The 13,980-nt window shown below is 46.6% G+C and overlaps 1 non-coding gene across 1 annotated transcript; it reads left to right on the forward strand.

The window, feature by feature from the left end:
* The first annotated feature begins 13,205 nt into the window (after positions 1 to 13,205).
* TRNAL-UAA (transfer RNA leucine (anticodon UAA)) lies at positions 13,206 to 13,288 on the forward strand. The gene has a single exon. It is a non-coding gene; the product is annotated as a tRNA-Leu (tRNA).
* Positions 13,289 to 13,980: the final 692 nt, after the last annotated feature.

Raw genomic sequence — 13,980 nt, forward strand, 5'->3', positions numbered from 1 at the left:
AAACCATGGGGAGAAAAAGATTTAAAAACAACAACAAAAGAGCATTAACAGGAAATAATCTCATCAGCCCCAACTCTCCAGCAGTGCTGAAGACAAGAAAATGATGCCTTTTTATTAGCCTTATTGTCTTTAATTAAAACATTCAGCAGAACCCTCTGATAATGGACTGCGAGTGAGGTCGGCAGCATTTGTAATAACACAATGCAGAGTTCAATTAAGTTGCACTTTCGTAGCTTTTCATCTCCAGTTTAAACAAGCTTGTGATATATACAGAATGATTACCTTCCTGAGCCAGATGAAAAGAGGGGGGGCACAGGGGCTTGGGAGACAAATCACTTGTTGCTGTATAACTGATGTTTTAAACCACTTCCATTTCCCCACAGCATTTTCATGTGTTCAGCCAGCTTGTAGGGCTGTTTGTAATTTGGCTGCTATACTGCAGCCATTAGGTATGGCTTTCTATACCACAATTTCCTATCACTGTGGGTAACCACTGCAGGTTTCCTAAGCCTGAACTTTTAAAAATATATTTTGGTGGTTGCAGTACCTAAAGAACTCCAAACAAACATGGGGATCAGAGATGGCAGAAGAAAAGGTCAGAGGTCCAGGTATAACCATTTGAGCTGAAAGACTGTGGATGATTGACAAGCAGTTGGTATTTGCTGCTCCTTCTCTTTTCCTGCTCTTTTGAATTATTGGTCATAAAACACCCTGCAGCCACACTCTTGCTGTGTCAGAGAGAGGGAAGCCAAGAAAAGACCCACATGGCTAACACTTAACTTTATCTTCACCATTAAGTAACGCTAAATTAGAATGAAATCACTCTGGTAATACAGGTGACAGCTATATGGAGACCAAATGAATTCCCTATGATCAGTGCTGTTAAAGAGGCACACTGGCAGAATTCATGATGACGGGACACTTACTGTGCATATAATTCATGTGCACACACAGGAAACTCATGGTAAATCTATGCCAGGCTTTATAAAAAAAAAAAAAAAGAAGTGGCTTTTAAAGCCTCTGCTCAGTTTCTCTTGTCTCCAGCCATGATGTAAATTTGCAATAACTGAATTGCAGTGCTAACCTGCTAGGTTAGCATTGGGTAGGGAGGAAGGGATGGGAAAGGGAAGCAGGGACTATACTGAGGCTTCTGGAAGAGATTCTGGGTGCTTCCATCTCCCATGCTGAGGCTGCCTGGTGTGCAGCCTCCTGCTGCCACCCAGAGATGGTCCATCATGGCCTGGGACAGGAGCCAGCACCAGTGGGACTGTGCTCCATGGATGGCAGTGGCAGCTCAGAGCAGCCAACAACTCCCCGTGTGCAGGCAAAGAGCTGAGGCTGACCTGGGATGCCTACAGATAGGGATTGCCATGAAGTTAATGTGGGACTGTTTCTGGGACACTTATGGCCCCTATTGATTGCTGTAGCCTTATATAAATGAGAGGATTGAACTGTGGTCTCCATCACAGCTGTCCCAACAGGCCATGTCACTTGCTGCTTCCATCATGTGAAAAAAAGCAGTTTTTGGATAGGGGTCTATGCCCACAGAGCTTTAGTGTGTGGGTTGTCCTTGTTGGGGTGCTGGGGCCTGCCATGGCGGTATTAATCAGTCTGTATTTATGGCACAAGAAAGTCCCTTCCCTTGTGCTGACTGCTATGCTGTGGTACCCCATGCTTTGTCACACAAGGACAGTACCCTCTACATACAGGCCAAAAATTACAGCAGGATATAATTATCTCTGCCTCCTTACATCCTGGTTATACCTGAAAGCAGTTGATGTTTTGTTTTTTACCATCTCTCATGCAGTGCAGCTATGTACTGTTAAACAGCTGTTCAGCTCCACCCTAGAAAAATAGCTTCAATAAAGTGCATTTCCCATACAGGTTAATCCATCCTTTTGGGAGAACTTCCAGACAGGAAATGTGGAGGCAGAGGAAGTTGTCCCAGTAGAGCACAACAACAGTTACATTAAATCCAACTCTGGCTCTCACTACCTGCAGTTGTTACTGAAATTAAAAGAGAAAGCGAAATGACTGAGCTGCACTGGGGCTGTGTCATGGCTGCTGCTGGCTGCTCCATCTCACGGGGTAGCTGTTGGCAGCTTTATCCTGGAGAAGGCGAGTCAGGTTTTATATGGTAACATCTGTGATTCAACAACTGGTCTTTTGTGGTATTCTTTGTTTAAAACAATAAGGCAGTGCCATCCCTATGCTATATTCTAGGCAAGGCATGATAGATAGGTAAAGGGGGACACTGATGTGACCAGCCCCCTTCATTCGTGATGTCAAATGAAACAGCAAAAGGGAAGAAAGAAAACACATTGGAGCTACCTAGGAGCAGAACTGACCTCTGGTAGATTTTAGAGTTCAAGGAGGTGCAAAAGGGGCCACCTCTGACTGTTCCCCCTGGATCACATATTTCACCAAACCCGTTTGGGCCTGGGGATGTGACTTCATGTGGTCATGGCAGGAATCACTGCTGTGCAGACCCAGCTTGTTGTGTGCTCCACGTGGCTTGGCTGTTACTGCACCCTGACTGCTGCTGAGACAATTTCTTGCCTATTAAAATGCAGTTAGGGCCTGGAAAGTGATAGTGTAAGAATGGCTTATCAGTGCTCCATTGCTATTTGTTCCAATCATCCGTACCAAAGGCCTGAGAATGCTCCCACAGAAGCCAATAAGACTTTTACCACTGACTTCAAAGGCAGCAGAGAGCAATTTAGCTGCTGCCACCAGACAAAGCAGGTTAGGCTACAGCTGGTACTTCCACAGCTAACTTGGCTCAGAAATCCTGACAATCTAAATGTATTTTTGCTACATGGGATGTTTAAAAATAGACAAGACGAAGTAGCGGGGAAAACATATTGCTGGGAATATTCCCTCCCTGGTAGGAGAAATGGACTAGCTGGAGCTAGCAGGGCTTTTCCATCTCCAATGTGTACGAGTCTATGATTTTTGTCAGCAAACTAAGCACTTCTGAGCCCGAGGCAGCGCAGAAAGCCGCTAAAAGCAATTTAGAAGTATTATAATTTCTCAATCCAAGAGTAACTTCTGGTGTTGCATGTATTGTAGGGCTCTGGAAGATTCCCCTGAATCCAGTAAAAATCAGTGTCTTGAGTGGAGGTGAATCCATGGATGGGAACTGCAAGTCACAACAATGTGAAAATCTTGAAAGGGCTGCTGTCCCTGCTGCCTCATGGGAGCAGGATATCGAGAGCACAGTGTTGGAGAGGATCAAAGAGGCAGCTCCAGCTAATAAATCACCAATAATGGGTGACTTTGCCTGCCCACATATAAGCAGGCCAACAATGTTTAGTGAATCAATGTCTCAATACTTAAAATTATCCTCAGAACAGTTGCTTTGAAGGCATGAAAGGCTAAGGGTGATTAGGTTTTTTTAAAAAATTTTGTCTTGAGCAACATGGAGGATGTAGATCAGGTCAAATAGCTTCCTACATACAAGTGGTCATCTTCTAGCTGTTGGTTACTCTCATGGACTTCATGGAAACTTGTTCAGGAGCTCCAGTGTTTGGAAAGGAGAAGCTAAAAGGAATTGCAGGGTAAAAAATGAAGTTCAAAAGTCAAACCCCTCAGACTATATATATATAAAGACAGTTTACTCAGCCCATGTATGTTTTCCTGGTAAAGCAAGAGTGCTATGTGAATGATAGAGAGAAGGAATGCATAAGCTGGATAATAAATACCATTTGCTAGAAGTGGAGGCAGTCTGGGGTCTTCAGGAGAAAGGAGCACAGACCTGGTCAGAGCTCTGCTCTCTGCACTCTCTCTCCAGTGTGGAATAATTCAGGCAGGAGAACGCCCTGGTTGAAAGTTGGAAGTGCCCCATCATTTCAGCAGGTGATTGCAGATCAGCCCCTGCTCAGCCTTTCTCCTGCAGCCTGAGCTGGGGCCTCACCCTTGCAGAAGAAGGGCCAGGGCACCCACCCCAGCTCCTCAAAATGCTCTGCTCTCGCACTGAAGTGGACTCAACACAAACCTGAGTGTTTCATTAGCCAGGTTTTCCAGCTGGGAGGAGAGGCTCTGATTGCATTGACCTTAGTGTGAAATTAGAGCTGTTTAAGCAGGTAGCAGGCAGACAGCTGGGTGCAGCCATGCAATGGAGGCGTTTGTCTCTATTTGCAGACAAGCTGTGTATGTGTTTCCGTTTTGCTCAACTTTTGCTGCTTGTTTATTTAGTTAATAAGAGATAGCAATCTGCCTCATAGAGCCTTGCAAACAGCAGAGCAGAGAGCACCAAAATAAGGGCTTTTGTTAAACACTTGCTGGCCTTATGGCACCAGTTGTGTTTCACCTGCCAGGCAAGAGAGCTGGAGGGAGATACTTGCATCTAACAGAGATTTTCCCCTGGTGCAGCATGTCCTGTCCTTCTCCATCAGTCTGGGCACAAGGCTGCTGTATTCCCATCCCTGTGCTGGGCTTAGTCACTAGTGAGAGACTGGGCAATATGCCCCATCTGCTGCTCCTCACATGCAGCTCCATGTAGCTGTACAGGAGTTGCCAAAATTTTGGGTGGCTGTCCCTCAAGAGGCAGACAGGAGGAAGTGACCAGATCCTCCTGTCCATGTTAGTCTTTTAGAGAAAGAAAGGAGAAAGAAGGCAGCATGGACAGCTGCTGCAAAAAATCTCCCTCATCCATCTCCACAGGAGGACTAATGTTGCATTTCAGGAAAATGCTCTGCCACTGTCTTGTCCTCTGTTTCTGCACCCAGCAATCCTTTCTGAGTTTTTGAGTGTCAGTCTTATGGCCTCCTGCTTTTATTTATCAACCTTAAATGTCCCAGATGCTGCTAAGGACTGAAACACAGCTGCTTCTTTCTTGAGTTACCAATCTTCCCCTTTGGTGTTGTTGACATTGTCCCCCAGCATCACCAGCTGTCCTGCCAAGGACTGGTGCTGCAGGCTTTTAGTAAATTGAATGTGGACTGAGATGCATGAACTCATTCTAGGGGATATCAGGCAGGCAAGAGATCACCCCCGATCCTGGGCCTGTATTGCAGGCATATATTAAGGGGCTCTGTGCTTGCTCATGCTGATATAAACTGTTATCTCATCTCCATGCCTCTGCTGCCCATGTTTCAGTGTATTCTCTGGATGTCTGTGTTGCTGGCCTAGGTGCATCATTTCTAGCACCATCCCCAGAAACATTCTTTTTACAGAGCAGGTATTTTTACACATCTGCTTTTACTTTCCCCATGCCTTCCCTGCTCATATCTGGACCATTTCTTCCCCTGGCACTCTGAGTACTTTCCTGCAGTGTGAGAGACTTGAATAGTAAATGAAAGAGCAAAGAGAGGGGATCTCCTTGGGAACTCTGAAATGAACCAGGGGAGGCATTGGCAAACATTTCCCAGTGGGCCTTCACCCAGAGACTGCTGGAGGCAGCAAAAGTCTCCCAGAAAAGGCTCTCTGTAGTTTTCAGATTGGGTCCCAGCTGTGTAGAGAATGCAGTAGGGAGCCCAGCCCCTTGTGCTGGATGCTGCACGGACACAGCACAGGACAGAACGGGCACACACATGCACACATCCCTTCTTGCTTGTGTACACATTAAATCAGATGCTTTGGGATCTTCAGTTAACTGTCTGTTAACTATTGGCTGGTCCTCTTGGGACACAAATGAACACATACTACTTAGTTTATCCTGCACTTAGCTGCTAATGAGGAATTTTTTAGGACATACAATTGGAGGTGTTACCAATTAACTCAATTGTGGACCAAGACCAAAGCTGTTATTGGCTTTTTCATAGCTATTGAAAGCCAAATAAACAAATAGTAGTGTCTTTTCAGTCTTTCCCCTGCGCTTTAGCACAGCTGTTCAGCACAATAATAATAATAATTTCATTGTCTACTTTCCAAAACTTTATGTTTAAAGCAGATCATAAAAAGTCTCCACATGGTTTACTTTGTCTAATTGTTACAAACTCAGGCTGTAAATCCCAGAAGAAAGAATATGTCTTACTTTTTCCAACCAAAAGGAAGTAAATGAAGAACAAAATATGATGGAGTTTGTCTGACTGTTGTTTATGATCTGAAGTTCTGAAAAAAGCCATTGGAGAGAAGTGCTTGATGTCCACAGGACTTTAGAGGGGCTTAGTGTTCATTTCACTGTGGCTCTTCTGAAAACCAAGTATAAAAAAAAATCATTGTAGCAGCAAATTAGCATACATTTGAAGAACTAATATTTTTCTATCTTTTTAACTTCAGAAGTTTATTTTCCAGTTCCCCAGGAAGCCATCAGCCGTGTGATCTGGGATAGCTTGCTTGTGTTGTATGCTCTCTTGGTGGCCAGTTCCACTTGGAGATGGCCTTGCCCCTCAAAGGCCCCTCTTCCATGGGAGGAGCAAAGGATGGGAAGGACAGGAGCCAACTGATGGGAATGAAGTGGACCAGGAAAAGCAAAATGGAGGGTGTCAAATGCCAGACAGAAGACTGACTGTGGATCTGAAGCTGTGGAACTTCACAGGTTTGCCCTCCTTCACCCCCATCCTTCTCTTTCATAAGCCTCCTTTCCCTTCCCCTCGGTAGCATGAACAGGAGTTACAAGGCAACAAATGGAAATAGAAATGCCTGTGGTCGTGGTGTCCCCAGCAGGCAGGGGTAAGCTGACAGAAGCAGGTGAGTTCTCAGCCTTCAGCAGTTCCCTTCAAAGGTCACATCTAATTAGGATGATCCTGGATTTTGACATTATTGATGTTTTTAGCAAGTTGGGCTCTTCCAAGGCAGCAAAGAAGTCCAGCTGGGAACCCATATGGAGAAAAATATATATATTCCATAAACTTGTTATCCCTAGAAAACTTCTTGTATGTACTATGTGTGAGCTCATTCTATACACCTACTCTTCTCCACAACCTGATTTTAGACATTGCATGACAGATAGCTGATACCTGTCAGCATTTTAATATTTCTACTTGGAATCTACTGTAAGGCAGGTGATGGCCTCTTTCAGAGAGGAAAATATTTTCCTGGTCTTCCCATAAGTTTTTTGGTCACCCACTGCAGTCTCAGTCATCAGTGAATTTCCACGTGGCTTTCATGGGTGGAAGATTAAATTCACCCTAATCTGATTATTTGCTGGAAAACACAATGCAGGTGCTTGGAGATTATCACCACTGAGTTCCTTTAACACCCTGGCAGTGGCAATACTTGGGCATGGTCCAAGATTCAGCGTTGTGTCAGTTTGAGTTCTAACTTTAAAACAGTTTAATTTGGCACAGCAGATATATGTCCAGTTACTTCAGCACAGATGGAGGGGAATAAGTTATAAAGGTATTGGAATGCTGCCTGAGGTAGGTACCCATATTCTCAGAAACACAGATTGGGTGAAGCAGACAGATCTTCTTCCAGTTCTAATAGAGGAGGACTAATGGTGGTTGTGGGGGCGCATCCTGGCCCCTGGATGCCTGATCCGTAGCTGAGGTGAAGCTACAGGCACATGTGCTTCACACCCAGGGGTGGCAGGTGGATGGCAAAACTCCATTTCAAGCCCAGTTCAAGGTGGCTCCTGGGGAGGGGCACTGACAGCACTGCCTGAACATGCACCTGCATCTCATTCCACGCTAATGCAGCCATGCACTGATGTGCTCCAGGCTGAGCCTGCCCACACCAGAGGGCAGGTGCCCCCAGCCCACCAGAGATGCTGTAACCCTGCCAGCTGGGTGCTCTCTTCGACAAAACTGTATCCCCTCACTTCCTACATTCATTCACTTGTCAAGAGCAGGCTCATTTTAGCACTGTGGATTCTAAATTTTCTCTGATGTAATTATTGTTTGACACTGCAGCCTTTCCAAGCACCTTACATAAGGAAAACGGGAGAATTAAATATGAGAAGCCTAAAAATAAAACTATTAAAAGGAGGCAGAAGCTGTTTTGTGAGCAGCAGGAATGATGTGGTGCCTCTGGGAGATGGTATGTGGAGCCAAAGGAGATGTTCTGCTTTTAGGCAATCCCTTTTATTGTATTTCAGTGAAGTTCTGCGCTTTTCTGAAGTTCTTAGGTGCAGGGCTTTTAGAAATGAGTCTGTTCTTTCTCTTTGCTCTTGCAAAAACCATGACTTTCATACTATTTCCCAAGTCAATCTTCTTGAACAGACTGCAGCCAAAATTTCCCTTCCCTAATTAACCTGGAATGGTTTTTGAAGAAGTTTTAGCCGCAGAGAACATCAAATTTAGCTCTTAGCCTGGAGCCAAGCTCTGGGCTAAAGAACACATGTCATTTTAGGAATTCATGCAGATGCACCTTGACATCTGGGATGTGATCTGTCGCCTGCACACTTCCCTGCTGAGCTAACAAGCAGGAGTGGGCACTGCTGATGCTGCAGGTGGAGCGCAAAAGGTTTTTCCCATTCATTCCAGCACTTTTGTCCAAGGTATGTAAGTAATTGTAGGAGGCTTTTTTGACAAATGTGAACCTCTTCTACTGGTATTTGTCCATGTGTAATTCAGTCACCTCATTTTCCCCTCTGGGTTGATTCAGAGGAGTGCTGCTGCAGTATTTCCTAAGTTATGGTCCCAGAAAGGATGGAGCTCTCCACTGAGCCATTGTTCACCAGAGCTAACTCTGTCATGTGAAAAGGCAGCCAAAAGGAAATAAGGCATAGTTTTTTACTGTGTGATTTTGGAATGACCTTAATAGAGCCTGGTTTACACACATCTGGTGATGAGTGCACGCTGAAATGCAAGTATGGAGAGTGAGCTGGAAGGGATCACGTGCCTCGAGTCAGGATTGGCCAAGTTCCTCTCTCTGCAGCGACCGTAGAAAAGCTAACTGACTGCATTGGGCAAGAAGAGAGGAAAATGCAGTGAATATCTTATTTACATCAGGTCCCTTTATGACTTCATGGTTTGGGCTCTCAGCATCAGAGGCATCAGTACCACAGCACTGTGATCCTTGAAGTGTTCTTGAGCTTTCCCTTTGCAAAGCTGTGACTCATTTTCTCTGTTTGGAAGACACACTGAGCAACGACAGGAAGAGATGTGCCCATGATGGTATCTTTCACAAAATCTAATTCAGACTGAAAAAAGGTATAGTCTTGATGAACTACTTGTGTATCCTGTCCAGAACATCTTTAGGAATAATTGAATATGGGTGGCTGATGACTTTGAAATGCTGAACCATCACCATTCATTCCTGACATCTCCTTAGGATTCCACTCAGAATCAAAGCAGAAACAATGATGCAAAGCCAGGCTACTTTGAAGCCTCAAGATTAATTTTTTGCTAAACTGTCTGTTGTCCAAGAAATATTTGTGGAAAATAACTGGGAGAATAATTTAGACTAGAGGTACTTTGTGGTAAATTGTAAACATCTGGGACACCATTCCTGAGAAGGAGAAAGTAGGCAAATTTGTTATTGTCTGTGACTTACTACTTTAGTTCTGGTAGCTGCATTGCTTTTGGTATGATGAGGGTTTTTATAGTTTTTTTTTGAAAGAATTTACTCAAGAAAGAAGACATATTTTCCCTCTGGGGTAAATAACCTCCCATAATTGCACAACTCCACTGGTTTTTAATCAAGTCTGTGTGCCCATAGTAAGTGGTCTTTGGTTTTCTGGCCAAACACCAGTATTTGCAAGCTACATGGAAAACCTTTCCTCTGGAGCTACACAGCACCATAAGGTTTGTAGCTCCACAGGGGCTGATTTGTGCCAACAGGCAGCAGGGCACCATGTCAAATTCTGCAGAGTATAAGCCTTCATCCATAGCAATACAACATGAATTTTCTAGCCATTGTATAACAAAAACCCTCTGAATACAAAGAAAGGCTGGCTTGGTTTCCTGAATTGCCTCTCAAGAGGGAGGAAAGATGGGAAGTAAGAGTGATCTTCTGTGCTTGCTTGCCTGTTTGTTCTTAAACCTACCGAGGCCCAGTTAAATAGTAATGCTGTTCAACTCTTCCTTCTGTCAATGAACTCCAGCTACTCTCAAAATGTGGTAGTTTCCAGACATGAGGGACTTCAGTAGTGTATTTTAAACCTGAGGAAGTCCTAAGAGCTTCCCCATTAACTACTACATGATCACAGCTATACCCAGCGTTAAGTTTCCCCCCAAGCCTATGGCACAAGGTGGAGCCAAGCTGTCATCTCACACTTAACCTAAGATGACCCTGGTAAGGCTGCCAAACCTCCAGGTCACAGAGCTCCAAAGGGAGCACAGCCCATGTGCTGAGATGCTTTTATAGCAGGGGAAAGGGCACAAGAGGAGCACAGAGAACCCTGTCCCACTTTTCCCCTTTTCCAACTAGTTTCTAAAGTGATGATGCTGAGAATGATTTTGCCTCCACATTAATAAAATGGAGCACTTTCGGCCTGAAATCCCTCAAAGTGTCATTTTTACTCTACTCTGCTCTTAACTTTAAGGCTTTGGATTTTTTTATTAATTACCAGTCAACCACTCTTCAGCTGCAGTTTGAGCATGCCGGACAGAGTTGCCTCCAGAGCCTATTTAAATTAAACACAGACCTACTGAATAGACACCATGTGCCAGAAGATCTCTTTTGGAGGGAGAAGAGAGGAGAAACAGCGTTCCAGTTCACATTGCCAATGTATTTCTGAACTAAAGGATGACACCTTTCTGATTTCAGGACACCATTGTCTTTCTCTGGCAGAACATGTGTTCTGAAAGCCTATAGCCATGTCATCTTCAAGCTGACATTTCATGGGGATACTGCAAGCAAGGTACGGCCAGCCTGGCTTGGGATTGCACAGGAGACATCCAAGACAAGTACATGTAATTCAGCTGATATTACAACTCTGCCAGAGGCAAGGCTGACTCCAGACCCAGCCAGGGCTCTGTGCAGGTTTGCAGGTGAGGCCAACCAACCTTGTGAATGATGCACAGCCAGGGCAAACTCTGGGAAGCAGCTGAATTTTTAAATACAGACAGGTTGTGCCTGTGAGCCCCTTGGATATGTGTGATGGGAAGTTTGAAGCAGGCCAGGGAAGCTGAGCTGTCCCCACTCCAGTGCCTCTGTAGGCTGTACATGGAGATTGTCTGAAGGTTGGGCAGCAGTGGTGCAAGAACAATCTCATACCTCTTTGTCCCCTACCTCATCCAGCCCTCCCCGCATCAGCAGAAACACCAGACAAAAAGAGGGCTCTGTAAAGGCTGAAAAGGCTCAGGGGCTTTGGGAGGAAGGGCAATCAGTGCCCAGCAGCAGGTCTGTGCTCAGGCTGGTCCCTTCCCACAGTTTGTGTGGCTGCTTCCCAGCTCAGCACAATGGCTCAGCTCAGCTCCTCAAATGGGTGCAGATGGGATGTTGGCCAGGCACTGGGGGCTGTTTCAACACAAGGATTTATGGTGAGCTCAGGGAGGCTTGGAGGGGGTTGTGGCTGGGAGAGAGTGGCCCCTGGAGAGAGCAGCAGATGCATTGTGCAGCCCTGCTGTTCTGGGCCAGCATCTCCCTTCCTTGCCCGTGCTGGATGGATGCCACAGAACAGGAAGCATCAGTCAAACCTGCTCTCGCACATCCATACCACTCCCTCCCTCCATGCATGCATTAAACCTTCACTGGAACAGAATTCCACCATTTTATTCATCCCTTGGGCTGCCAATTCAAGTAGCATCTCCCAGCCTGGACCCAAGGGGTTAAGGTGGCTTGTTACCTTCAAAGCTGGGCTCTCTGGGGATCTGAGCAGTGTGGGTCATAGACATCCTTCCGGGCAGGTCCCCTCTCTCCATGCTGTGAAGAGCAGATGTGGCGTAAAAACTTCCTTTTGGGAAGGGCATGATTAATCTTTGCTTCTTAGAGGATGACAAATATATTATATTCGCTGACATGCACACACATTCTCCTCTGCTGACGGGTGACCCCTGTCTTAATGCCAAGCGTGTGAGATCCAGCTCTGTAAACGAAGAGGAGAGCTTTGCAAGCTCATTAATGCTTTGAAGTCGCTCATTAGGAGCAGATTCCTCGGGAGCTGGCGAGCACAACACCCTTTGTGAGCATGACTTCATTTGATATTAATGTGGGTGCTGCAGCTGGAGGCATCCAGGGATGCTGCGCTGTGATTCTGCACACACAGACCAGCACGGCAGATTTCTGTGGCTGTAATGAACAGGGTAAAAAGGGAAAGTTTCTATCCCCTCTTGTGAGTTTTCCTCCTGGCAGCATATCAATAGGTTGACCCAGTCCTCTCTGCTGAGCTGAGGACGTGCAGCATTCTCTCATGGGATGTCTGGAATATCGCTGCCTTTCTCCTCAGTACCTGTGAATAATCTCTGGAGGCAAGGATGACCCCCCAGACTGAGGAGCTCTGTGTAGGACTCTTTTGAGGCCTGGAAATATCCCTTTTTGGTGCCTCTCACCTTTCCATCAGCCAGTCAGAAGCCCTCCAAGTGGCTCAGCTACCCCAGGGCACAGTAATGAGCAGTCCCTGTGGAAGAAAGGAGGAAATTTCTCTCACCCTGGAGCAGGACAGGACCAGGACATCCTGGCTGAGAGTATCTCCAGCAGACAGAATCTTCTGGTGAAAGGGCCTGGCAGGGTTTCTCTGTGTGATGATATCCCTGTGGGAAGGTGCTGGCTTGAGAAGATTGAGGGTGACTGAATTCAGGAACAGAAATTACCAGGCTCCTGTGGCTTAAGAGCTAAAGACTTCCTGCACATGGGCACCTGGGGGTTGTGGGTTTGAATCCCATGAGGTTCAGTAGTGATGTTCGGGTTTTTTTCTTCCCCCTTTATGATGGAAACAAAGCTTTACCTCATCCCAAAGGAAAAATAAAGGCTCTCCTGTACCACTGTCTGTCCCAGCTAAATGCATTAGCAGGCTTGTGTGCAGTAAGGAGTGGAACCTGGGGTGCAGAGCCAGGGCTTTAACTGTGTGCTGTGTCTGGCTGAGAACTGCCAGGCTCTCAGAGCTGTTCCCTTCCCCTGAGGACCCAGTGTGGTCAGGAGGGACCTCCCAGGGATGTCCCCCTCAGTCTGGGGTCCCTGTTGGCGTCACAAGCAGTGATTGTGGTCCTTGCATGAGGATCTAGGGTGGCACACAGGGGCTGTGCCACTCCTCATGGCCCATGAGACCTGCTCTCTCCTAATGAGATGTTCCAGCAGTTGCTGGGGACACTAAAGAAATCGGTGAGGAGGGAATAGTGTCACTGGGCTTGGGAAGTGTCAGGGTTGGGACCCTGGGGTTTTGGTGAGGTGTGAGCTCTCAGGGAGGAGCTGGTGGGCCAGGGGAGAGCCCAGAGCCCACCAGGATGGCCGAGTGGTGAAGGCGTTGGACTTAAGATCCAATGGGCGCATGCCCGCGTGGGTTCGTACCCCACTTCTGGTAGGAGCCTCCTTTTCCTCCGGGTCCAAAGTTCCCAGCCCAGCTTTTGGAGCATCACTTCAGAGCAGGGATGGGACCTCTGGCCCTGTGCCTGGGCAGCTGAGGCCGTTCCATGCTCCAGTGTGAGGACCCTGGTGGGACTGGGCCTCCCTGCCATCCAGGCTGCATGTGTAGAGAGACACGAGCCAGTCCCTCTGACACACAGGCTGTGGATCTCCTCTTCCATGCAGGGAGTGCTGAGACAGTCACAGCCTTGAATCCCACATGCTCCCAAAATAGCAACTTGTTTTTCCCATGGCAGAAATAGAAAAACCTGACTACCCAGAAGGGGGGAAAAAAAGGTGTTAAGCGCTAAATATTTTGGGCAAGTCACAAGGGGAAACCAGTGCGAACAAGTGGGTTCAGAGAAACTGGTTTGGGGTTTCTGGAGTTTGTTCCTTTTATCAGCCCTGCCCAAGACCCCAGACCCATTGCAGACTCACCCAAAGCAGCATTTGGCACTCTCCGAGGGCATTTGGCAGTGTCACAACCCTCTGGAGAAAGCCAGCACTGCAGGAAGGAGAGCTCCTCATGCTGCTGGTTAGATTTGGGAGATGCATGAGGAGCTGAGATCTGCTCATGTACAGTGTCACTGTGCCGTGGTCTATTTTGGGTCAGTGCCTACAAATGCTCACGAGACTTTTGCTCCCTTCCTT

The sequence above is a fragment of the Pseudopodoces humilis genome, chromosome 13 (assembly GCF_049639895.1).
Source record: "Pseudopodoces humilis isolate 2021_Gansu_Grassland_sample_001 chromosome 13, ASM4963989v1, whole genome shotgun sequence".
In the NCBI taxonomy this organism is placed as follows: Eukaryota; Metazoa; Chordata; class Aves; order Passeriformes; family Paridae; genus Pseudopodoces; species Pseudopodoces humilis.